Source organism: Pelophylax lessonae (assembly GCF_965119305.1).
Source record: "Pelophylax lessonae genome assembly, chromosome: 1".
NCBI lineage: Eukaryota > Metazoa > Chordata > Amphibia > Anura > Ranidae > Pelophylax > Pelophylax lessonae.
Window position 1 is genome coordinate 161,349,051 of NC_138768.1, and position 12,806 is coordinate 161,361,856.

Below are 12,806 nucleotides of genomic sequence, written 5' to 3' on the forward strand. Positions count from 1 at the left end.
AAATAAAGAACATTGAATCTGCATTTCTGGATCTAAAAAAAAAAAAAAAAAAAATCCATAAGTCATGAGCTTTACAAAGATGGACTAAAAGGGCACAAAACCTGGACCTCAGAACAATGAAAAACTGTCTTATTGTTTAATTAGTCCACATTCAGAGAGGTCTATGGTTAAAAAAAACGCCTTGAACTTTCTTTACCAAAGAGTGCATCAAACCCACAACATGCTCAAAAACACATTAAGAGCCGGTTCACATTTGTGCGGCTGCGGCGTTCGCATGTAATGTAGGAGCGCACTGCTCCTTCATTACATGCGATCGGCTGTGCGGTGCGAGTTTAGCCATACACTTTGTATGGCTAAATTCGCACCGCACCCACAGCAAACACGCACAGGACCCTTTTTGGCAGCCGCATCAGGATCGGATCACACAGCGGTTCACACTTGTGCGATCCGATCCTGTGCGAACTGCAAGATCGCACTGCGATATGCGATCAAACTGGGGGTGTCGTTAAGATTACATTGACCCCCAGCGTATCGCATATGGCAGTGTGAACTGCCGGGGGTGCGTTTGCGATGCGGGAACAGGCTGCGGATTCGCAGCCTTCCCGCATCGCATAAGTGTGAACCGGGGCTCAGACATGGAACTGTGTGTATTTTTTTATGATTGAAAAGGGATATTTTGATGAACATAAGGCTTTGCAGCCCAAACCACAATAAGTCACTTATAATGTTATGTTTACATCAAAGCTGATTGATTTCTGAGGTATTGTAGTTGTAATAGAGAAATCCTAAGGATCATACATTCAACTATTGTCCCTTAATTTTTGCTAGCTGAGGATTCGTGATAACTGAAGTTTCTATAAGGTGTCTATTGAAAAGCAGGAAAAGCAACTGTTCACAGTGGTGTTAAATTGCTATAGTAGCTTCCCAAGCTATTACACCAATTTATAACACGCTTTAAACAGTTTAAAGTGGTTGTTAAGCCACTTGCATGACTTTCTTTGTTTTCTAAGCCTGTGTGTCTCTGCCTGTGTATGTGTTTTATAAAAAAAAAAAAAAAAACACTGTATATACCTGAATTCAGTGTGCTGCTCAGCGATCACGTGACCAGCCGCCTCTCTCCTCTCCCCATCTGACAGCTGCAGGGGTGGGGTCGAGATTCCCCAGCTGACGTCACTTGGGAGGAGAGGAGGGAAGAGAGAGAGCTGGCCAGCCACGTGATCGCCGAGCAGCACACTGAAATCAGGTATATACAGCATTTTTTTTTTTTTATAAAACACATACACAGGCACACAGGCTTAGGAAACAAAGAGGTTTATACAACATATTAACAGTTATTTCAGCAGCAGGAGGATTGGGTGGGCCATGACATGGAGCTGACAGACAGGGAGGGGAGGGGGAGGAGGACAGAGAAGGACACAACACAGCAGAGAGCCAGGCTTCAGATTATGGAGGCATGTACACTGACCATGGTGTCAAGGCTCAGCAGCCATGATACACCGTGGTCAGTTTACAGGGGGAGGACAGAAACTGGCAGGATCAGCCAGGTTTCTTAGGTGATATAGGGGGCCAAATTACACAGCACAAGCACGGTGCTGTATAACATGCTTTTAGGGAACAGGATCATTTTTTTTTTAGGGTAACAAACGCTTTACTCGCCATTTCATTCAAAAATTGGAATGAGAATAGGAACTGTTCCTTCATAATACACATGGCTAATGAAATTTAAATGTATTTTTATGTACTCCCAAAAGGACGATGAGAGAAATTTCTGGAGATCAGAGTACAATGTACATTTCCACCTCCTTATTGCTTCCTTTATACCAGCATTCCAAGAAAGACCAAATCTGTTCTAAAGGCCTACTCCCTTCTTTGTCAAACCTTTTGTGTAGTTAGAAATTATTTTGCTCACACCACATAATTCCCAGTTATTGTTCAAAAATTTTACAAAGTATTGTAAAGCAGTATTACAGTCTTACTCTTTCAGAATACTATCTAATGTAGAAGCGTATTTAGAAGAATTCCAGGCATTTCTGTTACATTTAACCTCAGCTCATCTGATAGTTTGTCATTGTTCTTGAGACTTCAAACATGCTTTTTCCAATAATAGTTAAAAGGTTACAAAATATTGTCTTCATATTTTATTGTAGCATCGTAGTTTTAGGCATCTACGGTTCAATGGAGCTTAGTGAATTTATAACCTGATGGTTTCAGCTCTGCTCACCCACCTTCCTAAGATATCAATAGTCAAGAATTTTGTATAATTGCTGTGAAAAACTGAATAACATATTTCTGATCTAGAACAGTTCCGATCTAGAAGTTTTGTGCATGTCTCATTTACAGGGACCTTGAATCTACCTTTGGCAACAAAAATGTCATGAACATCAAAAAAAAAAACAAAATGCCAATTTTCTTCAATAGTCAGTGTGCACTACATCAGCTACTAACACTACTAAAATTAGTATTCTTGCACTCACTTCCATTTCCGAATCATAATATGTTAAGTATGCCATTGTGACAATGAAAATAGTAGTTTTGGATCATAAAAATATCAATAAAAACGTTATGGATGTAAAGAGCAGCCCATGTTTTTATTAATAATATGAGAGAGCTGACAGTCAGAGCACACTGTGATATTAACATTATCTGTCCCAAGTGGATGCTCCCTGTTTACAGTGAAGATATGACCTTGGTTTTTAGAGACGAGAAATTATTAAGCTAGGTATATTCCCCTATGTGCATTAATATGATATTTCTTTTATATAAAAAGTATTTATGAGCCCTATTAACTTTCAATCTTTTTACATTTGTTTATTTTTCAAGCATGGTCTCAGAGGTGCTTAAATGAAAACCAGCTTCAGTGTTGACACAAAAAAGAGGATTTGAATGTTATTGTAATGACTTTAGGAGTTACAGCCCATAAATGGATATTTATTACTGTTGCCAACATGGGGTTTGACATAACAATGCACATCAACTTTAATTTACAATCTTACTCTATGTCCCTTTGAGAAACAGATCCAATGTTGTATTTACCTTTAGCTTTACTTTTGTCTCATAAGTATTATCACTGCAACAAGGTTGGGAAAGGTAGCAACTGTGAAGGGCCAGGTCAGATATTGTTTCTGCCCTCCTCACGAGTGAAGGTAACCTGATGTAGAGCCTTTCATACTTGACTCATTTTGTATGAGGCACAATTAGTATATTATTTTAGGATATTTATTAAGAAATACCATGGGGTACTGTTTTTATATTGGGGGCCCAGGGGAGCTTAGATTTGTCTCTGCCTTATTTAATAATGCGTAAAACAAGTTTAAGCCTTAGGAAGAAATAAACCAAAATACTGCTTTTTACAAAAACGTTAATTTGCAGTGTATCTTTTAAGTCACATCTCGTTTGTCTTTCTTGCATTTCCTGGTAACACTAGTCAGGTGTCACTTCTCATCTATTCGAATGTCCCCCCATATGAGCCAAAATAGGTCGAATAGGTCATGTGGGTCAGGTGTCACTACCATCAAATAAGTAGGGTGAGTCAAGTATCTCCGCAGTCAACTGGGCCAGATGTCACTATGGTCTTGTGGGCCAGGTTTCGCTACTGTCATGGCCTACCTAAAGTATACGAGGGAGACAAGTTAGAAGGGGACAAGTAAAACCTGACTAATCTAAGTTGATGCAAGAACACAAAGTTGTATAAGAACAGCTTAGAACAACTAAGAACAACTTGTATAAGAACACAGTATAATAACTTTCACGAGGTCATAAACTGCTATAATTTGACAGGCTTAAATATGTTTAACTAAATGTTAACAATTGCTGTGCAGACCCTAAGAGACCCAGACATGTCCTGTGTAGGAACTATTTTTTCTAAAAGAAATAAAAAATCATGCCTAAAGCTAGGGAAAAATAAAAAAAAAAAAAAGATTTTTATCGGGCACAGATATTCTTATTTCCCGATCTGGCTGCACCATTTTGAAGGGATGCAATATCTACCCACCCACTAAAGCCCTCAAGAAAACAAGCAAACAATACTTATGGCACTATTTTATCCATCTAAACATGGAACAGAAGAGCTGCCACCTTGAGATCTCCTGTAAACCTGGCAAAGTTCCTGGAGTTATTGGACCCCAAGATCTCAAGCTAGAGAAGTGGGAACCATCTTTCCCATTCCCCCACCATCAACACCCTTGATGACTGACACAAGAACATCTTCTAACTAAGGAAGAATCTCTACCCCTGCACTTGCTGATTGATACTTCAACTTTGTTTCATTACTGAAGGTTTTGCAAATAACTACAGTATAGTGATTCCTGAGATTTATATTGCCCTGTTTTCAGCTGTCATGTTCTTTCATTCATAACATGCTTCCAGCACTAAGTGGCTTTCCCAATCTTGGTATTGCTGATCCTCATTACCATCACAGATTTACAAGCCCATCATGCTGTATGGGATATAATGCCACATATATACCTATAGGGGTCCCTGACTGTTGCCTGCAGACCATTTAATATGCATTTTATAAATGGTTCCCCAGGGACCTTCTGGCTGCTTGACACAAATTACATTATAGATTAGGAGCAGACCTTGACACTCCCTCAACTGCCCTTTTTTGTACCTTATGCAAACAGCTAATGACACACCCGGCCAATGCAATTTGATGTAACAACTACTACAGGGCTCAAAATTTAAAGTCCAGAGCTACTAGCCAGGTTTTCGCCACCAGTTGCCCCATCAAACTCCTACCCTGCCCTGCCCCTAATTTTTCCCCTAAACACGCCATTTAAAAAATTATCTCATAAAATGACACTGTTAAATGTTTTTGCATTAATGCTGAAGTTACAAAAATAAATATTAATAACAACTTTATCAGTGCCCATCAGTGCAGCCTCATAAGTGCCTATCAATGCAGTCTCTCAGTGCCCATCAGTGCAGCATCATCAGTGCCGCCTCATCAGTGCCCATCAGTGAAACCTCACCAGTGCCCATCAGTGCAGCCTCACCAGTGCGCATCAGTGCAGCCTAATCAGTGCAGCCTGATCAGTGTCCATGAATGCAGCCTCACCAGTGCCCTTCAATGCAGCCTCACCAGTGCCTATCAATACCCCCTCACCAGTGCTCATAATTGCACCCCTTACCAGTGCCCATCAATGCAACCTCACCAGTGCCCATCAGTGCAACCTCACCCATGCCCATCAATGCAGCCTCATCTGTGCCCATCAATGCAGCCTCACCTGTGCCCAATAATCAGCCTCACCTGTGCTCATTAAGCAGCCTCACCTGTTCCCACCAATGCAACCTCACCTGTGCCCATCAATGCAGCCTGATTAGTGCCCATCAATTCAGCCTCACCTGTGCCCATCAGGGCAGCCTCACCTGTGGCCATTAATGCCCCCTCTCCAGTGCCCATGAATGCAGCCTCACCAGTGTCAATCAATGCAACCTCACCTGTGTCCATGAAAGCAGCCTGATTAGTGCCCATCAATGCTGCTTCATCGGTGCCCAAAAATGCAGCCTCACCTTTTCCCATAGATGCAGCATCACCTGTGCCTGTCAATGCAGCCTGGCCAGAGCAGGGGAAGAGAGAGGAGAGGAAGAGGAAAGCCAGCCTGATCATCACACAGCAGGAATCGCCCCACTGCATCACATACAGCTCCGCCTCCTGGCCTGGCTCCTTTGATAGACAGACCACCGGTCCAATGCTGGGACTGGTGAGGTCTATCATACTAACCGACCCAAGTGGAAGGACTGTGTGTGATGGGGAGCACCCGGCAATTCAAATGAAAGCTGTTACAGCGAGGCAATCCCCGCTCAGATTATGCGGCCGGCTTTCCTCTGCCTCTCCTCTCTCTTCCCCTGGGTGATTGCTGGGAGAATGGCTCCCAAGGCAGCTCCAAAATGCAGGCAGGTGAGTGGAAAATTTGAGGGCTGAACTACTATAAATGAGTTGGCAAACAAACACATAAAATGGAATTATTTGTGGATCATTTACCCCTTTAGCTTTCTAACTCATGAATCGTGGGCTCCCCTCACTGTTACAAGAGTTCAAAACCTATGAAGACCTCGGTAAATCTGTGATGTAGTGCTTCTTAAAATGATTTCAACACCAAGCCATTGTCACCAGCAGCCACCATCACCCAGAATGTGATAAGGTACCTGCTTGCCAGATTTCCATGACTCTCTTTCTCAGGAGAAGTCATGTAACGCATATAGGATTTTTCCAAAGCCGTCACTTGATTTCCCCAATGCTCTCTTGTCACCGGGAATTCCACCACTGAACAAACCAACCAAGACTTCACACAGGGGTTATCATTTAAAAAAAATAAGAGAACTGTCTCTCCATAGTGAGGAAAAAGACTAATGGCATCTTTATTAACCTCCCTGGCGGTATGATTCTTTCGGATTTTAGGTTCTGAAAGCGATACCATTGCATGTAATTCTTAAGAATGAGCAGCCCAAACCAACTATTTACATATGATTTTTTTTTAACTCTGCGTTCTTCTTTATAACATCTCAGGTATGATAAAGTTTGAAACACAAAATCATAAATTATGATATATTAAAAAACTATAAATAAGTTAAAGTATGTATGTATATATATATATATATATATATATATATATATATATATATGTATGTATATATACGTGTGTATGTATATATATATATATACATAAAAAGTACAGTAAAACTGCAGGAAAGGGCACTGGGGGGCAAACTAATATGATTTTTTTTTTATTTTGCATTGTATCAGTGTGTTTTGTGTGTTTTACATTTGAATTTGCCGCCGGTTCCACCCCCCTGCGAACGTCACGTCGCAGGAGACGGAAGCCGGGGCAGGGAGAGGATCAGGAGGAAGATCCGCCGCTAGACACCGCCAGGATACATCGCTGGATCCCGGTGACAAGGTAAGTAACCCCGCTTTCAGGATCCAGCGATGCTTCTGGAGGTACCCCGAGTGTGGCTCGGGGTTACCGCTTTTGGCTCTGAAATTTAACCCCGAGCCACGCTCGGGAATACCGCTAAGAAGGTTAAGTAAGTGAATACACTCAAAATGGTTTGAAAAAACATGCGTATGTACAAAAATATTACCATGTTGGCAAGGACCTCTGGGAACGCGGTGATGTCGGCACAACACTTGCCATGTTGAATTAGGAGCATTACATGATGGATTTCCTGGACCTGATTACTGGGACTTTTGTGGACTTTATGATATTCTTCTACTTAATTTTTAGTTTGATATATTAAATTCTGTCACAGCTGTTATTTGACTTATTTGGTCATAGTGCAACATTATTATATATATATATATATATATATATATATATATATATATATATATATATATATCCTTACCATTGTCAGAGTTACTTCACATGCAAGCCTCATTTCCATTTAAAGCGGTAGTATAGTCATTTTGTTGACTTTTACCTACAGGTAAGCCTATAATAAGGCTTACCTGTAGGTACAATTAATATCTCCTAAACCTGCACGGTTTAGGAGATATTTGCACTGCATGCAGCCACTGATGCTAGCAGCGCATGCGCTCTGAAGGTCCGGCGGACCTTCAGAGTTCCTTGCCGGGAATTTACCGGAAAGTTAATCCCCCGCGCGTGCGCGGGAGGGACGTCATCGCAGCTCCGGCCACTCACAGCGCCGGAGCCGCCAAACCCGGAAGAGACGCCGAGGGATCATGTCCGCTCCCACAGCGGTGTCCGGGGGTCCGTGTCGGGGCTTAGTTTTAAGGTAAGTATTTCATAATGAGCTAGTATGCGATGCATACTAGCCCATTATGCCTTTGTCTTGCAGGGTTTTTTTTTTTTTTTTTTGAGTATACAACCGCTTTAAATAAAGGACTGACCACTAAACACAAAACGTATATGACCTTTTTAGAAGTTGATACTTTGTGACACAGGCTCCAAGCTCTATTCTTGGATAAACCTCCAACATACCTAGGTTTTGTAGAGTGGCCTTTTTTAAAATAACTCTCCTCCCACAATGCCTATACCTTTTCAAAACAGTTCTGATAGCCTCTCCCTAATACCACATCCCTACTTAAATACTATATATCTGGTTAGAAAATAAACCAATACTTAGATATGCAGTACTTACCAGGGAAAGGGAACATGGAGCGTCACTACCCGCCAATGAATTATATTTCAAAGCAACCCATCTTTCACATATCCTGGCTTGGTTCACAATATGCAACCACAAACTTTGGGTCCTAATGAAAAAAATAGATTTCACCAATTCCTTTAAATGCCCTCATGTGAATACCTCCCACATCACTGCCTAATTTGTCAACTTCATTGCAGGCACATAGGCAATCCTATGTACTATAGCACCACTTCCATAGGAGACCCAGGAATTACTGCCCAGGTCTTCCCAAGCTTTGCCCTGCAGCCAGGCACACAACAGGCCCATGCACTCATTCTCCAAGGACCGTCTAGGGGATGTTGTTTTTGTTGTTTTTTTTTATTTTTTATTTTTGGAGAACTTGGATAAGGATGAGGCAAGTGGTGGGATACTCCAAAGATAAGAACTATGTACAACTGAGGACTTAACTTTCCTTTCAGGACAAGCTATGATGAAGTCAGGGCTTGAAAAAAACAGTAGACTTAAGCTTACGTAGTAGTAGAGCCATTGGAACAAAGTGCATTGAAGTAGGAAAGTGTGTGGACAGAGCTTTTCAAGACACCAATAGGTGTCCCCTTTAATAGACCCACAGCTGACTATAAGAAGGCACCAGGTGAGTAGCTAAAGCTCAAGGTCCCAAAGATATTTCAATGTCTGTACTCACAAGGCCCAAGGACAGATGGAGCCTCCTTTTAACCTTCAAAGTGATGTACTCCAGTGATACCATACAGATCTATGGAAGATAGCTCCCCTCTGTCAGCTTCTTCTAAGCACCTGGGCTCCCAAACGTCCGTGGCTCTGTTACAGCAGCTGGTTGCTACATCGCAGTGGCCCTTTCCATCTTGCCCACAGGACCCAGCAGACATTGGCCTTTTCACATCTGTCCATGCCAGCTTGGTATCATTATTTTAATCCTTTAATATCAATGACTTTTCTTGTTTACAATAAAACATTCAGATTCACCATAGGCTTCATTTATCATTGGAGGATTTTATGTTCACCACCCATATTCGGTTAGCGCTGCTTACATCGTTTGCCTGCCATGTAGTTACTATATGTACTAATCGGGACAGCTGCATCAGATTGGTTCGGGGACAGTGAACAGTGCTGCTTTCCATCTTGCTGTTGATTCATACCAATTGCAGGTGTGGTGGATTTTTAAAAGTCCTGCATGCTGTATTTTTGGTGCATGCCTAAAATTCGCACCAGAAACGCACCTCCCCATTAAAATGAATGGACGTTGCATCAAAAAAGCATCGTTGTGCATTTTTGGTGCACTTTTTGAGTTACATGTCCAAGTTTCACAGGTGCATGCCGGCAGACAGGAATCAACGAAACACCCCAAAACTTTACTGAAAGTATACCACGTTTTTAAGGGCACCAGTGTGAAAGGGCCCTTAAGCAGACTGTGCAATTAAATAGTAATATGCGCATTTACCTTTACAGACTGACTTCAGTGTTTTTCAGTCCCTTAACAAGTCCCTTAACCATGGGTTAGCATGAATATTATCTCTGTTAAATGGTACCCTATTTTGGGTAAAACCAAAAACTATTGAAAATAAATGGGACTTTGAGGTTTACAAGTAGTCTACTACATTGGTAAAATATTTAAAAAGCACAATCTATTTTATTCAGAACAAAATAATTTGTTTAAAAAAGGTAACAAACACTTACAGAACTTAATTACATTAGTAGTAATCAGAATAGATTCATGAAGGATTGTTCTTGCCAGACCAATCTATTATCATTCTATGAGGAAGTAAGGTGCCATCTAGATAAAGGAAGGCCTGTAGATGTTGTATATCTGGATTTTGCAAAGGCATTTGATACAGTTCCCCACAAATGTTTACTTTACAAACTAAGTTCTGTTGGCATGGACCATAGGGTATGTACCTGGATAGAGAACTGACTACAGGGTTGTGTCCAAGGGTGTTTATAAATAGCGAGTACTCAGAATGTTTCAGTGTGGTAAGTGGGGTCCCCCAAGGATCTGTCCTGGGACCAATTCAGTTTAATTAATTTATAAACGTTAAAGAGAATGTAGTAAACAGCTCAGTCTTAATATTTGCTGATGATACAAAGGTAAGCAGGGCAATAACTTCCAAACAAGATGTGGAAATTTACAATAGGAGTCTCCAATGTACAGCCCACGGGCCACATCCGGCCCGCTGGGACATTTTTTCCAGCCGGCAGCTTGAGTCGTCAGACTCACTGCAGGGTCGGTTTCTACTCAAGCTATGTTGGGTAGCAGGAACTGAGCTGCATACTCAACCCTGATAGTGGGGGAGGGGGAGAACCTCTGGGGGAATCCAGGATGGAAAAAGATCTGGGGGTCCTAGTAGATGACAAGCTCAGCAATGGCATGCAATGCCAAGCTCTTGCAAGCAAAGCCAACAGAATATTAACATGCATCAAAAAGGGGATTTAATCCAGAGATAAAATTATAATTCTCCCACTCTACAAGACTCTGGTCAAGTTGCATCATGAGTATGCTGTGCAGTTCTGGACACCAGTCCTCAACAATGATGTGTTGGAACTGGAAAGAGTTCAGAGAAGGGCAATAAAGCTAATAAAGGGACTGGAGGACCTCAGTTATGGGGAAAGACTACAAGCATTAAACGTATTGTCTCTGGAGAAGAGACACTTGAGAAGAGATATTATGGCAATATTCAAATACCTTATTGGTGACCCTAGCATAGGAAAAAAAAAAGTGTGAGGGAGTTTAAAAAGACATGCAGCCATTCATTGAAATTGGAAGAGAAGCGGTTTAAAGTGTAACTCCACTTTTTTTGAGAACAAAAACATTCCCCTTGGGTGGTGTATGCACATTACAAGGATTTTAACAAACTTTGTTGCAGATTCCTACCTTTTGTTATTCTGAAGAAATCACTGTTTGCTCGTATGTGCTGAGTGGGAATGGGAGTGGTTTCATAATTATCTTTCAGCTGTGGCAGCTGCAAAGCTCTAGTGTGGGAAGCTGCTGGGCCTGCATCCCTTTAGACGTGTTCCTATTGGGATTATCTTACCAAAAATTACATTTTCGTTGCAGGGGATGTCAGAAATCTGACTTGTATCTTAGCAGACTTCTGGGTAAATTGGTGAGCCAATCACACAAGCAGGAAATAATGTTTCTGGGGTGTGGTCACTACACATTCTGTGTACAGAACACCTCCAAGCAGCCATATTGCATTGCATTTCCAGAAAATTACAACAGCTGCAGATTGAAAAGGAAAGGTAATTTTTAATAACATTCAATTACAATATGATTTGTGTCGCAATTGTATAGGCTCTATTGTTTTTTTTTTTTATTTGCTATTTTTTTAGTCACAAAAGTGGAGTTAACCTTTAAGATTGAACTGGATGGACTGGTGTCTTTATTCAACCTTACCAACTATGTAATTATGTAGGAATATCAAAGAGATTTAAATGTGGCCAGTTCAACAGGGACCAGCCAAATTTTGATCCATCTATGGCCATTTCTGCTTGACAGAAATCAATTTAATGGTTGTCGGCTGTTGAATGGGACTGTTGGAAAACGTTTGTTCGACTAGTACCCGCAGCCAACCGGCTGCAGCGCTGATCAGTGTATTCTACAGAGGAGTCCCCACTGTCAGAATATAATAACAATGAGGGTGATTCCTCTATCCACATTGCCTATGTGAATGGGAGAATATGCTGGTTGATCAAAGAAAAACAAAATCTACGTATGGCTAGCCTAACAATGGCTACCAGAATGGTTAGAGCCACATGTTTAGTGACCAAGCTCCCAAATATATACAGCTGCAAGAAAAAGTATGTGAACCCTTTGGAATGATATGGATTTCAGTACAAATTGGTCATAAAATGTGATCTGATCATCATCTAAGTCACAACAAGACACAATCACAGTCTGCTTAAACTAATAGACTAATGACACCTCCAAGAGCTAATTGAAGTGAGATGTCCGCCAACTGGAGTCCAATCAATGACATGAGATTGGAGGTGTTGGTTACAGCTGCCCTGCCCTATAAAAAACACACACCAGTTCTGGGTTTGCTTTTCACAAGAAGCATTGCCTGATATGAATGATGCCTCGCACAAAAGAGCTCTCAGAAGACCTATGATTAAGAATTGTTGACTTGCATAAAGCTGGAAAGGGTTATAAAAGTATCTCCAAAAGCCTTGCTGTTCATCAGTCCACGGTAAGACAAATTGTCTATGAATGGAGAAAGTTCAGCACTGCTGCTACTCTCCCTAGGAGTGGCCATCCTGTAAAGATGACTGCAAGAGCACAGCGCAGACTGCTCAATGAGGTGAAGAAGAGTGTCTAGAGTGTCAGCTAAAGACTTACAAAAGTCACTGGCAAATGCTAACATTCCTGTTAGCGAATCTACAATACGTAAAACATTAAACAAGAATGGATTTCATGGGAGGATACCACAGAGGAAGCCACTGCGGTTCAAACAAAACATTGCTGCACCTTTACAGTTTGCACAAGAGCACCTGGATGTTCCACAGCAGTACTGGCATAATATTCTGTGGACAGATGAAACCAAAGTTGAGTTGTTTGGAAGAAACACACAACACTATGTGTGGCAAAAAGAGGCACAGCACACCAACATCAAAACCTCATCCCAACTGTGAAGTATGGTGGTGGGGGCATCATGGTTTGGGGCTGCTTTGCTGCGTGAGGGCCTGGA

General features: G+C 41.5%; 1 protein-coding gene across 6 annotated transcripts in view; it reads right to left on the reverse strand.

Moving 5' to 3' along the window:
- Window positions 1-12,806, reverse strand: part of MCTP1 (multiple C2 and transmembrane domain containing 1) — a 1,122,980-nt gene that overhangs the window by 471,806 nt on the left and 638,368 nt on the right. The window lies entirely within an intron of this gene.